Raw genomic sequence first — 12,205 nt, forward strand, 5'->3', positions numbered from 1 at the left:
TGCAACCACTGAACATCCAAGGTATGGACATTGAGACTGTGGACAGCTACAGGTACCTTGGTGTTCATCTGAACAGCAAACTGGACTGGACTCATAACTCAGACGCCCTCTACAGGAAAGGGCAGAGCAGGCTGTACCTGCTGCGGAGACTCAGGTCGTTTGGAGTGGAGGGCCCACTCCTGAAGACCTTCTATGACTCTGTGGTGGCCTCAGCCATCTTTTATGGTGTGGTCTGCTGGGGCGGCAGCATCTCTTCTGGGGACAGGAAGAGACTGAACAGGCTGATCCGAAGGGCCAGCTCTGTTCTAGGATGCCCTCTGGACCCAGTGGAGGTGGTGAGTGACAGGAGAATGGTGGCTAAGCTGTCATCCCTGTTGGACAACATCTCCCACCCCATGCATGAGACTGTGACAGCACTGAGCAGCTCCTTCAGTGGCAGGCTGCAGCACCCACGGTGTGGGACGGAGAGATTTCGCAGGTCTTTCCTCCCCACTGCTGTCAGACTCCACAACAAAGACTTTAACTGATCAAACACACACATCCACACATGTACAATAACACTAAGTGCAATAATCTTTTCTGGCATCGTTGTATTTTCACTCAGTTGTATATAGCATTTTTATCTTATTGTATATTTTATTCTATTTTATTCTAGTGTATATAGTATTCTATTTTATTCTATTCTGTACAGTTGTGTACTGTATTTATTCTTATTTTATTTTATTCTAATTTTTGCTTCATAACTTTTGCACTGTCCACTTCCTGCTGTGACAAAACAAATTTCCCACGTGTGCGACTAATAAAGGTTATCTTATCTTATCTTATCTTAAATGGCAGGAGCTACGTTTTTTTTTTTTTTTTTTTTTAGCAAACTGGATGCGTCACACAGATTTTGGCAGCTGAGGCTAGACCCAGGAAGCAGCAGGTACACTAGCTTCAATATACCATTTGGGCATTGTTTCTTGAGGCTCCCATTTGGAATTAAATCAGCACCAGGAATCTTCCACAGGGCAATGGAATCCCTGATCAAAGGGCTGAAAGGCACCAGAGTCTACATAGATGACCTCGTAGTTTGGAGAAATACAAGACAACAACATGATAAAAGGCTGGAGAAACTTTTGTGGAGATCTAAAAAGAATGGACTTAAACTGAATAGAGACAAGTGCCTCTTTGGTGTTTCAGAGATGACCTTCTTGGGAGATAAGGTCACAAGTGAAGGGGTTGAACCTGATCAGTCAAAGGTACAAGCCATATTGGATATGCCTGCACCCACTGACAAAAAAGGTGTCTTGCGAGCCGTGGGAATGATTAAATTTCTGGGTAAGTTCATTCCTAATCTTACCTTCAAGACATCATGCCTCAGGGAGCTGCTACAGCACAACACATTATTTGTGTTGACAGCCCAGCATGAGAAAGAGTGGAAAAAATTAACACAATTCCAAGGAAAATGACAATGCACATGACAACAAGCTGACTGACAAAAGGATGAAACTCAAGCACAGATAGAAAAGGAACTACGACAAAACTGCAAGGCATCTGGAACCGCTTCAGGAAAGAGATGTAAGGATTGCAGGTCCAGATTTCTGGGACAAAAAAAAGCAACAGCACTCAGTGAAGCAGGGCCCAGATCGTTTGTTGTTCAGACAGAGAAGGGACAAGTGTTAAGAAGAAACTGGAGGAGTCTGTTAAAGAAACAGGATGTTAAGCATCAGGACACAGAGACTGGGTCTGAACAACAAGGTGCTAACCCTGATGAGCACCACAGCGAGCCTTCATCACCAACTCCAATGTCTGAGAAACTGAGAAGGTCTACCAGACCTAAGAAACCTACAGAGAGGCTCATAGAACAAGTGTGAACTGTTGTGGTGAAGAATTGTTTGTTGAAATTATGTTCTTAAAAAAAAATTACAAATAAATAAATGATAATTAATTTAGAATAGTAATTGTTCACACTTCAGACCTGCTGAGTTATAACGTATATTGACCGTTTAAGTTGTCAAAGGTAAAGAGTTCTAATGTGCTTGAGGGGTGTATGGGACTCATTTGGTTCAGTCTGGAAAATGTTTGGATTTATTTTGTTTGGCTTGTGCTACAACTTTAAGTTATGTAGAAAAACACTACAGAATGTAGTTTGTGGCACCATTTATGACATGTTAAATCTTAGACAAGAATGTTCAGATTTTACAGAGTGACAGAGTAACGAACGGAGAGCTTTTTCCACTCGATAAAAGTTCATGTGAGGGTTCCCAATGGTTAGGGGCAAATGCAATCGCATGGCAGGATGCTGTAAATCAGGGGTCCCCAATCCCAGTCCACGAGGGCCGGTGTCCCTGCAGGTTTTAGATGTGTCCTTGATCCATCACAGCTGATTTAAATGGATAAATTACCTTCTCAACGGCCGTTTCTCAATTCTCAAGTACGCGAGTACGTACTCGCGTTCTCGGCGAGTACGTACTGGCCGAGAACGCACGGGAGTACGGACTCGCCGAGAACGCGAGCACGGACTCGTGATTTGTACAATTGGAACACCAGCGTATGTGATGATGTCACAGGTCCGGAGTTTTTACTGCCGTCCCCTCTTAATTTAACTGTGAGTAACATGTTATGAAGCTTAACTTTAATCACAGCCAAACCGGTTTACTCAGGAACAAATAAAACACTGAAATAAACCAAACATTAACATTTAGAGGTGATCTAAGTGACTTATATATCATTTTTAACCTCAGTAGTGAAACCTATATTAATAAAAACAAGCAGGTGAGATGTTAGAACGCTTTTATTTTTATTTTAGTGGACATTTAATACAATAGACAGCTGCTGGGGTTTGTTTAACCTGAGTAGCGAAAAGACCGCGCGGGGGGGGGTTTGAAAACGATGTGCCGGGAGTCCGCTGTTCTGGACGAAATGCATTCTGGGATATTTATCTGTACCAAGTCCACACCGATGCATGCTCGATAAAACGGGCGGAGCGAGAACACATCCGGGACTTTTTCGCGTTCTCGGCTTGATGCGTACTTCGAATTGGAATAGTACTTGGTCTCCGACTGATGACGTATCACGAGTACACGAGAACGCAAGTACGCACAAGTACGCATATTGAGAAACGCCCAATGTGTCTTGAAGTTCTCCAGAGGCCTGGTAATGAACTAATCATGTGATTCAGGTGTGTTGACCCAGGGTGAGATCTAAAACCTGCAGGGACACCGGCCCTCGTGGACTGGGATTGGGGACCCCTGCTGTAAATGGACCAAACATCAGTCAGGCGAACCACAGAGATAATCCATCCACAATACGAGGTTAGTCATTAATATACTGCTGCATGGGCTGGGCCAGTGTTGCCAACTCGTCAGTAAGGAAAATCGCTATTGGCTGTCCTAAAGTCGCTAAATAACGTCATCACCTCATTTGCATAACTGGTCATGCTAATGTAATTGTAACCTACGTTGTTGGAGAGAGAAATAACATTGTCGAAGAGAGTAAAAAACGTCCCAAATGCATTTAGAATTTATTTAGAATGACAAATTAAATTTATTTTAGCAATTATTGTTTTTTTTTTTTATGTCACAATTCCAACCCTACTCGTTTACCCGGGCTTGGACCAGCAAAAGTGACCCAAAATAGGGGGAATATACGTACTTAACACGTTTATTGAACATCTTGAACATTCACGTTAACAAAAAACTCTGTAAACATTTATCCACTCTCTCTCAGTCACTCTTGGGGAAGCACTTCAAGTCCTTGAGATGAGGAACCAAAGCGATGTAAAGCACGTGTTCTCAACGATATTAATAGGTCTGCAGTTTGTTGCAATCCACTTGGCATTGTGTCAGTCAATGTCCGACGTAGACTTATTGAGTCCCCGATGCTTCGTGAGTGTTTTATCGCAAGCTGGGTGACGCATTAGCTAAAGTGCTCATGCAAAATGAAATGCGATTAATATAGATTAAAAATGAATGATATTTAATTGTGATTAATCAAAATTAACCCACAGTAATCCTGTGATGAATCTGATTAAAAATTTTAATTGTTTGATTGCACCAATATATATCAGTGTATACTTACCTATTAGTATATAGGTTTTTTTTTTTTTTTTTTTTTTTAAAGTTGCATTTCACAGGAGAACCTGTGCTAAAAGACTGAAGAAAACTATTCAAATTCTCTTTAAATTTAAGCATACATTATTTGTTTATTCTCCATTTACTTCATTATATTACATAAATGTTTATTACAAGCTTAAATATAAAGTTGAAAAAGTGTAATTGCAGCCAGGCTATTGATCAAGTAATTGCAATTAATCGCAATTAATAGCTAAATGTTTTAAATGAAAATAAGAAAGAAGTGTATGTCTCTGTGCCCCCCTTTCCCTGTTAATGCCCTACCTGCCCCCCTGGCAAAACTTTGCTAGACCCGCCTCTGCACAGTTACCAGCTGTCAGCTATGTCGAAAAGGAACCTGGTGTAGAAAGTAATATTAAATACATTCTAACAACAGCTTATCAAGCTTAAACGTGCTGCTGGACCGTGCTGTTTTCTTTTTCTGGCGCAAAGTGGGCGATAAACAAACAAGAGAGACGGGACTCGCGACAGAAAAGCCGATCAGCTGATCATTGATCAGTTTCATGATTGAAGTAGTAACGGGAGAGGGAGGGGGAGATAAGAAGAGGCAGTCACTCCATATATCGGTTGTTAAGCTTAACGTGGGAATGCTTCACAAACATTTAGAGATGAACTTACACACTTGCTTTACTTCTCTGGGAGACCTTTCTCAGAGATGAAATGCCGGTTTGGCAGCGAGGCTACAAATGCTCACCCAGACTGCTGACAGGTCTCGCATGCCGCAGCCGCTCTATCACGTGACACATACTGCTCCGATGTGCTAAGCCTTAGCAGTTAAGGTCATGAGCTGGGTTACGCCATGTCGCAAGTTTTGTGAGGAGCTTTTGTGATATTTAATGGATCGGATTACATTTTTTTTTAATTTCTCTCCGATATCCGACCCAGTAATTTAGTCCAGTATTGGATCGATACCATATGTACTATCAGATCGGTCCATCCCTAGTTTAAACGCAGAAGACCAAATCAAACTCACCTCAGCTGCTGCCCCATGTGGGAGTGAAAAGATTGGGCTGAAAGTGAGTGCAGTCCTTATATAATGTGTCCCAGGTGAGTTAAATTAAGGGACACATTCCAGAGCCAATCAGTGTTGAGAAAGTAAAAAAAGGAAACAAGCACAGTGAGGAAAAGGGTAATTAAAGTAAGAAGCTTTACAACACTGAGTGATATTACACTGCTCAAATAAATAAAGGGAACACAAAAATAAGACATTCCAGATCAGAATGAATCAAATATTCTTATTAAATACTTTTTTCTTTACATAGTTGAATCTGCTGACAACAAAATCACAAAAATATTTTCAAAAATGATGGATGATTGAGCATGCATCAAGACGTCTCACGTGCAAGCTGGAGGTTATTACTTAATGACTCATTGTTCTTCCTGAATCAGAGGTTTAATGAGTGGGCAATCTTCTTCTTATCATAGGACTTTGTGTGCCTTCACCTTCTACACTGACGCCTTTTATGGCTAAATACTGTCTAGACATCTAAATTGGTAAGCTGTTCACTATAATACCTAATATTATTAACTGCCCCTTATGCTTTGCTTGACGTTTTACTTCCCTTTGGCATATCATGTGATTCAGATCTGCTGGGAGTTCTTTTTTTCTAGCTACTGCCACTTCCTCTGATTGCTCTTCACTTTGTTTTTCACTTCTCCCTCTGCATTTGCAGTTTTTTTTTTTTGAAGACTGTGCAAGAGCCTAAATAAACAGTTCCTGCCAACGCCCACTGTGTGCATCTTGGGTCCTCTTCCTCGCACTGCACACTGGCTCTGAGTGCTTTCTACAATTTCTTATAGGTTTCTACTATAAAAGTGAGCTCAGTAAAGATTGTTTATCCACACACAGTGGATACATACACTCTTGTTTCGACAATGTGTCTGAAAAGGTTGGGTAGACTGAAAAGAGAATTCAGTGATCACATAATTTATACCCCAATTTTCAATTGAAATAGTGCAACGACAACATATACATAGCAAAAGAGAGAAATGTTATTGTTTTTGAAAAACATTAGGAATATATAGGAAGATATATTGACTTAACTTCAACAACAATATAGGTGCCATTGACTTTTAGTCAAATTGGACAGTCATAAATGCTGATGGTGACCAAGAATTTCACTTCAATCTTTATTTAGATTTTTATCAGAACAACAAAGTTTACCAAAAATTGGGACAAAGCATTAAGACATCTAAAATGTATTTAATGCTAAAATTAAATCTAAATACCATTGATACTTATTCAACATTGATGACTGTGGCCAGTGTAGAAAGGACTGTTGCATATGTGTGTGTTTAGAGCCGTGTACTAAAGACTGATATTACTTGGAAACATCAAAGCAAACAGCTCCTTGTCACAACTCGAACCGACAACCGTCATATAAGAGAAAAATTAATTTAAAGCTCAACAAGTGACATATGGACTCTCTGTCTGGCTGTATGTGCTGAACAGCAGTGCTGAATAGGCTTAAGATGACTCTACTGGAGAAAGAGGAAGAGAAAGAGGAAGAGAAAGAAATGTGGAATTTTTGGTCGCACCTTTAAGAGTACACTGCAAAAACAAAGTATATTTGTCTTGTTTCTAGTCAAAAATCTCATTACGCTTAAAATAAGACAAAATCAGCTACAAAGCAACATTCCAAATCAAATCAAATCACTTTTATTGTCACATCACATGTGCAGGTACACTGGTACAGTACATGTGAGTGAAATTCTTGTGTGCGAGCTTCACAAGCAACAGAGTTGTGCAAAATACAATAATGTAAAACAAGCAAAATATAAAAATGGCTAATCTAAAAAGTAATAAATATATGTACAATATGTAAAGGTATATACATTACTGAATGTGTATACTAAATATGTTTTTCTACGTGTGTGTGTTTGAGTGTGTATATAGTATGTATATACATGTTTTACAAATGAAATAAAGTAAACAATAAAATAAGATATATAAAATATACAGAGGTTGGTATGTGCAAAACAGTGGTATTTATATACAGTATGGAGTGCATAATGTTGAAGTTCCAGTAGTGAGGGTGAGGTGTCTATGAAGTGTTCAGCAGTCTGATGGCCTGATGGAAAAAGCTGTCTCTCAGTCTGCTGGTACGGGACCGGATGCTGCAGAACCTCCTTCCTGATGGTAGTAGTCTGAACAGTTTATGGCTGGGGTGACTGGAGTCCTTGATGATCCTCCCCGCTTTCCTCAGGCACCGCTTCCTGTAGATGTCTTGGAGGGAGGGAAGCTCACCTTCAATTATCCGTTCAGCACACGGCACTACTCTCTGGAGAGCTTTGCGGTTGTGAGCGGTGCTGTTGCCATACCAGGTGGTGATGCATCCAGTGAGGATGCTCTCAATGGCACAGCGATAGAAGGTCCTGAGGATGCGGGGGCTCATGCCGAATCTTTTCAGTCTCCTGAGAAAGAAGAGGCGCTGCTGCGCCTTCTTCACTGTTTTGTTTATGTGTACTGACCACGTAAGATCCTCAGCCAGATGTACACCAAGGAAGCGGAAGCTGCTCACTCTCTCCACAGCGGCGCCGTTGATGGTGATGGGGGTGTGTACTCCTCTGGACCTCCGGAAGTCCACTATCAACTCCTTTGTCTTTGCGACGTTGAGGGTGAGATGGTTGTCTTGACACCAGTGGGTCAGGGCGCTGACCTCCTCCCTGTAGGCCGTCTCATCACCGTTGGTAATAAGACCCACCACTGTAGTGTCGTCCGCAAACTTCACAATGATGTTGGAGTTTCTAGTGGCCGTGCAGTCGTAGGTGTAGAGTGAGTACAGGAGAGGGCTCAGTACACACCCCTGTGGAGCACCAGTGTTCAGTGTGATGGGGGATGAGGTGGTGCTGCCCAGTCTGACCACTTGGCGTCTGTCAGACAGGAAGTTAAGGATCCAGCTGCCGAGGGAGCTGCTCAGTCCTAGATCCTGCAGTTTCCTGTCCAGCTTCGAGGGAACGATGGTGTTGAATGCTGAGCTGTAATCTACAAACAGCATTCTCACATACGTGTCTCTCTTCTCCAGGTGTGACAGGGCAGCATGGAGTGTCAGGGCTATGGCATCATCAGTGGACCTGTTGTGGCGGTATGCGAACTGTAGAGGGTCCAGTGAGTCGGGTAGTGCAGAGCAGATGAAGTCCCTGACCAGCTTCTCGAAGCATTTGCTCACGATGGGGGTCAGGGCTACGGGTCGCCAGTCGTTCAATGAGGAGATGGTGGAGGATTTGGGTACAGGGACGATGGTGGCCATTTTGAAGCAGGCTGGGACTACAGACAGAGAGAGGGAAAGGTTGAAGATGTGTGTAAACACTCCAGCCAGCTGAGCCGCGCATGACTTGAGGACGCGGCCGGGAATCCCGTCCGGACCAGTAGCTTTGCGTGCGTTCACCCTCCTGAAGCACTTCCGCACATCCTCCTCAGACACAGTGTGCGCACTGACGTCATCCGCGGTGCGCACACTGTCCGGTCTCGTGGTGTTCGCTGTGTCGAATCTAGCGTAGAATACGTTTAGATCCTCACACAGAGAGGCCGTGGTCTGCGGTGTGCTGGTTTTCCCTCTAAAGTCTGTGATCGTGTTTAGTCCCTGCCACATACTCCGAGGGTTGTCAAACTGTTGCTCCACCCTGTCCCTGTACTCACGTTTGGCTGCTTTGATCGTCTTCCGGAGTTGGTAATGTGCGTGTTTGTAGTCCGATGTGTTCGCGGAGGCAAAAGCGGTGCTCCGTGCCGCCAGTGCTGTGCGAACATCTCTGTTAATCCAGGGTTTTTGATTTGGGAAGGATTTAACTGTTCTGGATGGGACGACATCTTCCACGCATTTTCTGATAAATCCGCAGACTGAGTCTGTGTACTCATCAATGTCTTTAGCAGCCACGTGAAACATTTCCCAGTCCGCGTGATCAATACAGTCCTGCAGCGTAGACTCCGATTGGTCCGACCAACGGTGCACCGCCCTCAGGGTTGGAGCTTCCTGTTTCAGCTTCTGCCTGTAGGCGGGCAGGAGCAAGATGGAGCGGTGATCTGATTGGCCGAATGGGGCGCGGGGGAGGGCTTTGTATGCATCCCGGAAAGAGGTGTAGCAGTGGTCAAGAAGCCGGTCTCCACAGGTGCTGAAATGGATGTGTTGGTGGAGTTTTTGTGAGACTTTCTTCAGGTTACCCTTATTAAAGTCCCCGGTCGTGATAAACGCCACCTCTGGGTGTGCGGTTTCCTCACTGCTGATCGCGCTGTACAGTTCCCTGAGTGCTCGGTCAGTGTCGGCTTGTGGGGGAATGTAAACCGCCGTAATAATCACTGCTGTGAATTCCCTCGGTAGCCAGAATGGCCGGCACTTAATCATCAGGTACTCCAGGTCCGGTGAGCAGAAAGATTTGACCGGGTGCACGTTCGCATAATCACACCAGCTGTTGTTGATCATGAAACATACACCACCGCCTCTGCTTTTCCCAGTAAGCTCCTGTGACCTGTCCGCGCGGTGCACAGAGAACCCCGGTAGTTGTATTGCGGAGTCCGGTACCTTGTCCGATAGCCAGGTTTCTGTGAGGCAGATCACGCAGCAGTCCCGCATCTCTCGCTGGAATGAGATCCGTGCCCGAAGCTCGCACAGCTTGTTCTCCAGAGACTGCACATTAGCCAGTAATAAACTGGGTAACGGTGGTCTGTTAGTGCGCCGTCTCAGTCGAACCAGAACGCCAGATCTTCTCCCTCTGCGTCGGCGTTTGCGGCCTCCACGGGCCCAGAACAAAGGCGTCTCAGGTGAGATGAATGGGGGGTCTGCAAACAGAGGGTCCGTGTTGCAAAACTTGAACTCCGGAAAGTGATGAGAAAGTCCATCTTTTATGTCCAGTAAGGTTTGTCGGTCGTACACAAGGAGACATGTGCTACTCGTGAAAAAATAAAGAAAAAGTAAAATTAAACACAAAAAACAGCTGTTGCTTGGGGGAGCTCGCGACGAGGCTGCCATACTCGGCGCCATCTTAAACAAGCCAGTAAGATATATGAACTTGTTTCAAGACAGTGAATCTTGAAACTAAAGAAAAACTAGATAATTTTCACTTGTTTCATTGGCATATTTTTTCACTTATTTCAAGGTAAAACATCTGGTATTAAGTGAAAAAAATCTGCAATGAAACAAGTGAAAATTATCTAGTTTTTCTCTAGTTTCAAGATTAAGGGTGAAAATTATCTAGTTTTTCTCTAGTTTCAAGATTAAGGGTGAAAATTATCTAGTTTTTCTCTAGTTTCAAGATTAAAGGTACATCTTTCACCATCGAACAATGGTGCGTGACAGCTGCTTTTCTCTGCAGATGGATCAAGCCACTGACAGTAACAAAGACTGCTTACTGATAATGTATTTCAGATTCATTGATGGAGATGAGGGAGGAATTACTTTTCTGCAAACAAGTTCCTGACAGAGCTACTGCAGAAGAGCTGTTTACAATCATAGAATCTTACTTGAAAGAGGCTGAGCTGAAAATGGGAAGACTGTGTGGGGATCTGCACAGGCAGGGCGCATGCTATGGGTGGGAAATGAGGAGGGCTGCAAGCGCTCATCAAGCGCATCTCCACAAATGTGCAGTGGACGCACTGTATGATACACTGCGAAGCACTGGCATCTAAACGGCTGAGTCCTGACCTGAATGATGTAATGACTGATGTCATTGCCTCAATCAACAACATCAAAACACATCAAAACCCGTATTTCTTTCGGCACTGTGCGATGAAATGGGCTCTGACCACACAGCTGTTTTGTATCACAGCCAGTCCCAATGGCTGTCACGGGGGAAGGTGCTGTCTAGGGTCTTTGAACTGTGAGAGGTTTAATAAAATCATTATTTTGACACACTGGGACTTTGCAGTCGTTTGTCCTCCACCTCAAAATACGAATCAGGACAAAACCTAAACAAAACGCGGATTAAGAGGCTCTAATGCCTGTGTGTCAATCTGGCTGCTCATGTCACCTCTATTTGCGGCCCACATAATGACATGAAGAAATTTTTTTTAATGATTTAATATGAAGGCAATAGGCAGAGTGTTACAGGCATTGCCCTAAAGAATGTAGCCTCATGGGCAATGTAGTCCGTGCTGCAGGGAGAATGGACTGCCATACCCGTTATGTGCCTGTGAGCGCGAGGGAGGGAGAAAAAGGAGAGCCGATCAGTACAAGTTGTCACCGACCAGAAGTGGGAGATGGAAGCATGTAAATATAATAATAACCACTGCAGCCAAAAAGAGTGCCTGATGAGCCCCGCTGTAAGTAAGCTATTAAGACTCAACTTTACACTGTGTTCGTGTTTTCCTCTGAAACAATAAGTTCCGTTGGAGCAGCCTTTCAACGCCTCTCTCTGTCTCTCACTAGCAAAGTTGACCCAGACAACAAAGTAAAGCTAGTTTTCGGCTACGAGCCCGACACTTAACCCAACGTATTAGCCAGAGGTCCCTTTACTATGGTTCGGACCCGCGGACCTGTTTTTATATACGCGCGGAAAAGTTTTCTATACGAGATCACAGCAAAAAGTGCAGCCTTACCTAATGTCAACCTACTGTTGCTCATTTTATTTAGATTTAAAAATCTAGTTGGTATTGGTATGGCGAATAACCTTCAGTAATAGTAATAAATAGTAATAAATCACACAGCAATAGTACATTCATGTCGTTGTAAAAAGCATGATAATATATTAAGTAATCCAAAGTATTCAGAATACGTTACTCTCATTGAGTAACGTAACGGAATACGTTACAAAATACATCCAGGCATCCACGAAAACAGAATTTATTACATTTAACAGAGTTAGAAGTTGGCAGGGAGTTAGCTCGCTAGCTTCCATCTAAATATAATATACAATGTTCTGACTGAGGGATTTCTGAAACAAATTAAAACGTACAGCTCCTGTTATCACTTCTGACATAAATGAGGACAGGAAAGTAAACAGCAGTGACGTTTATAGGGTTACTGAAGTTGGGCTAGCTGGTATATAATGATGTGCTACGTGATCGCTAGCAACACAGCTATGTTAGCATAACATAAACGGTGAAGCTGGAGGACGAACGCTAACAAACGGAGGACTTTTTTCCACTCCAAAAGTTAAAG

This window comes from Pelmatolapia mariae, linkage group LG12 (assembly GCF_036321145.2).
Source record: "Pelmatolapia mariae isolate MD_Pm_ZW linkage group LG12, Pm_UMD_F_2, whole genome shotgun sequence".
NCBI lineage: Eukaryota > Metazoa > Chordata > Actinopteri > Cichliformes > Cichlidae > Pelmatolapia > Pelmatolapia mariae.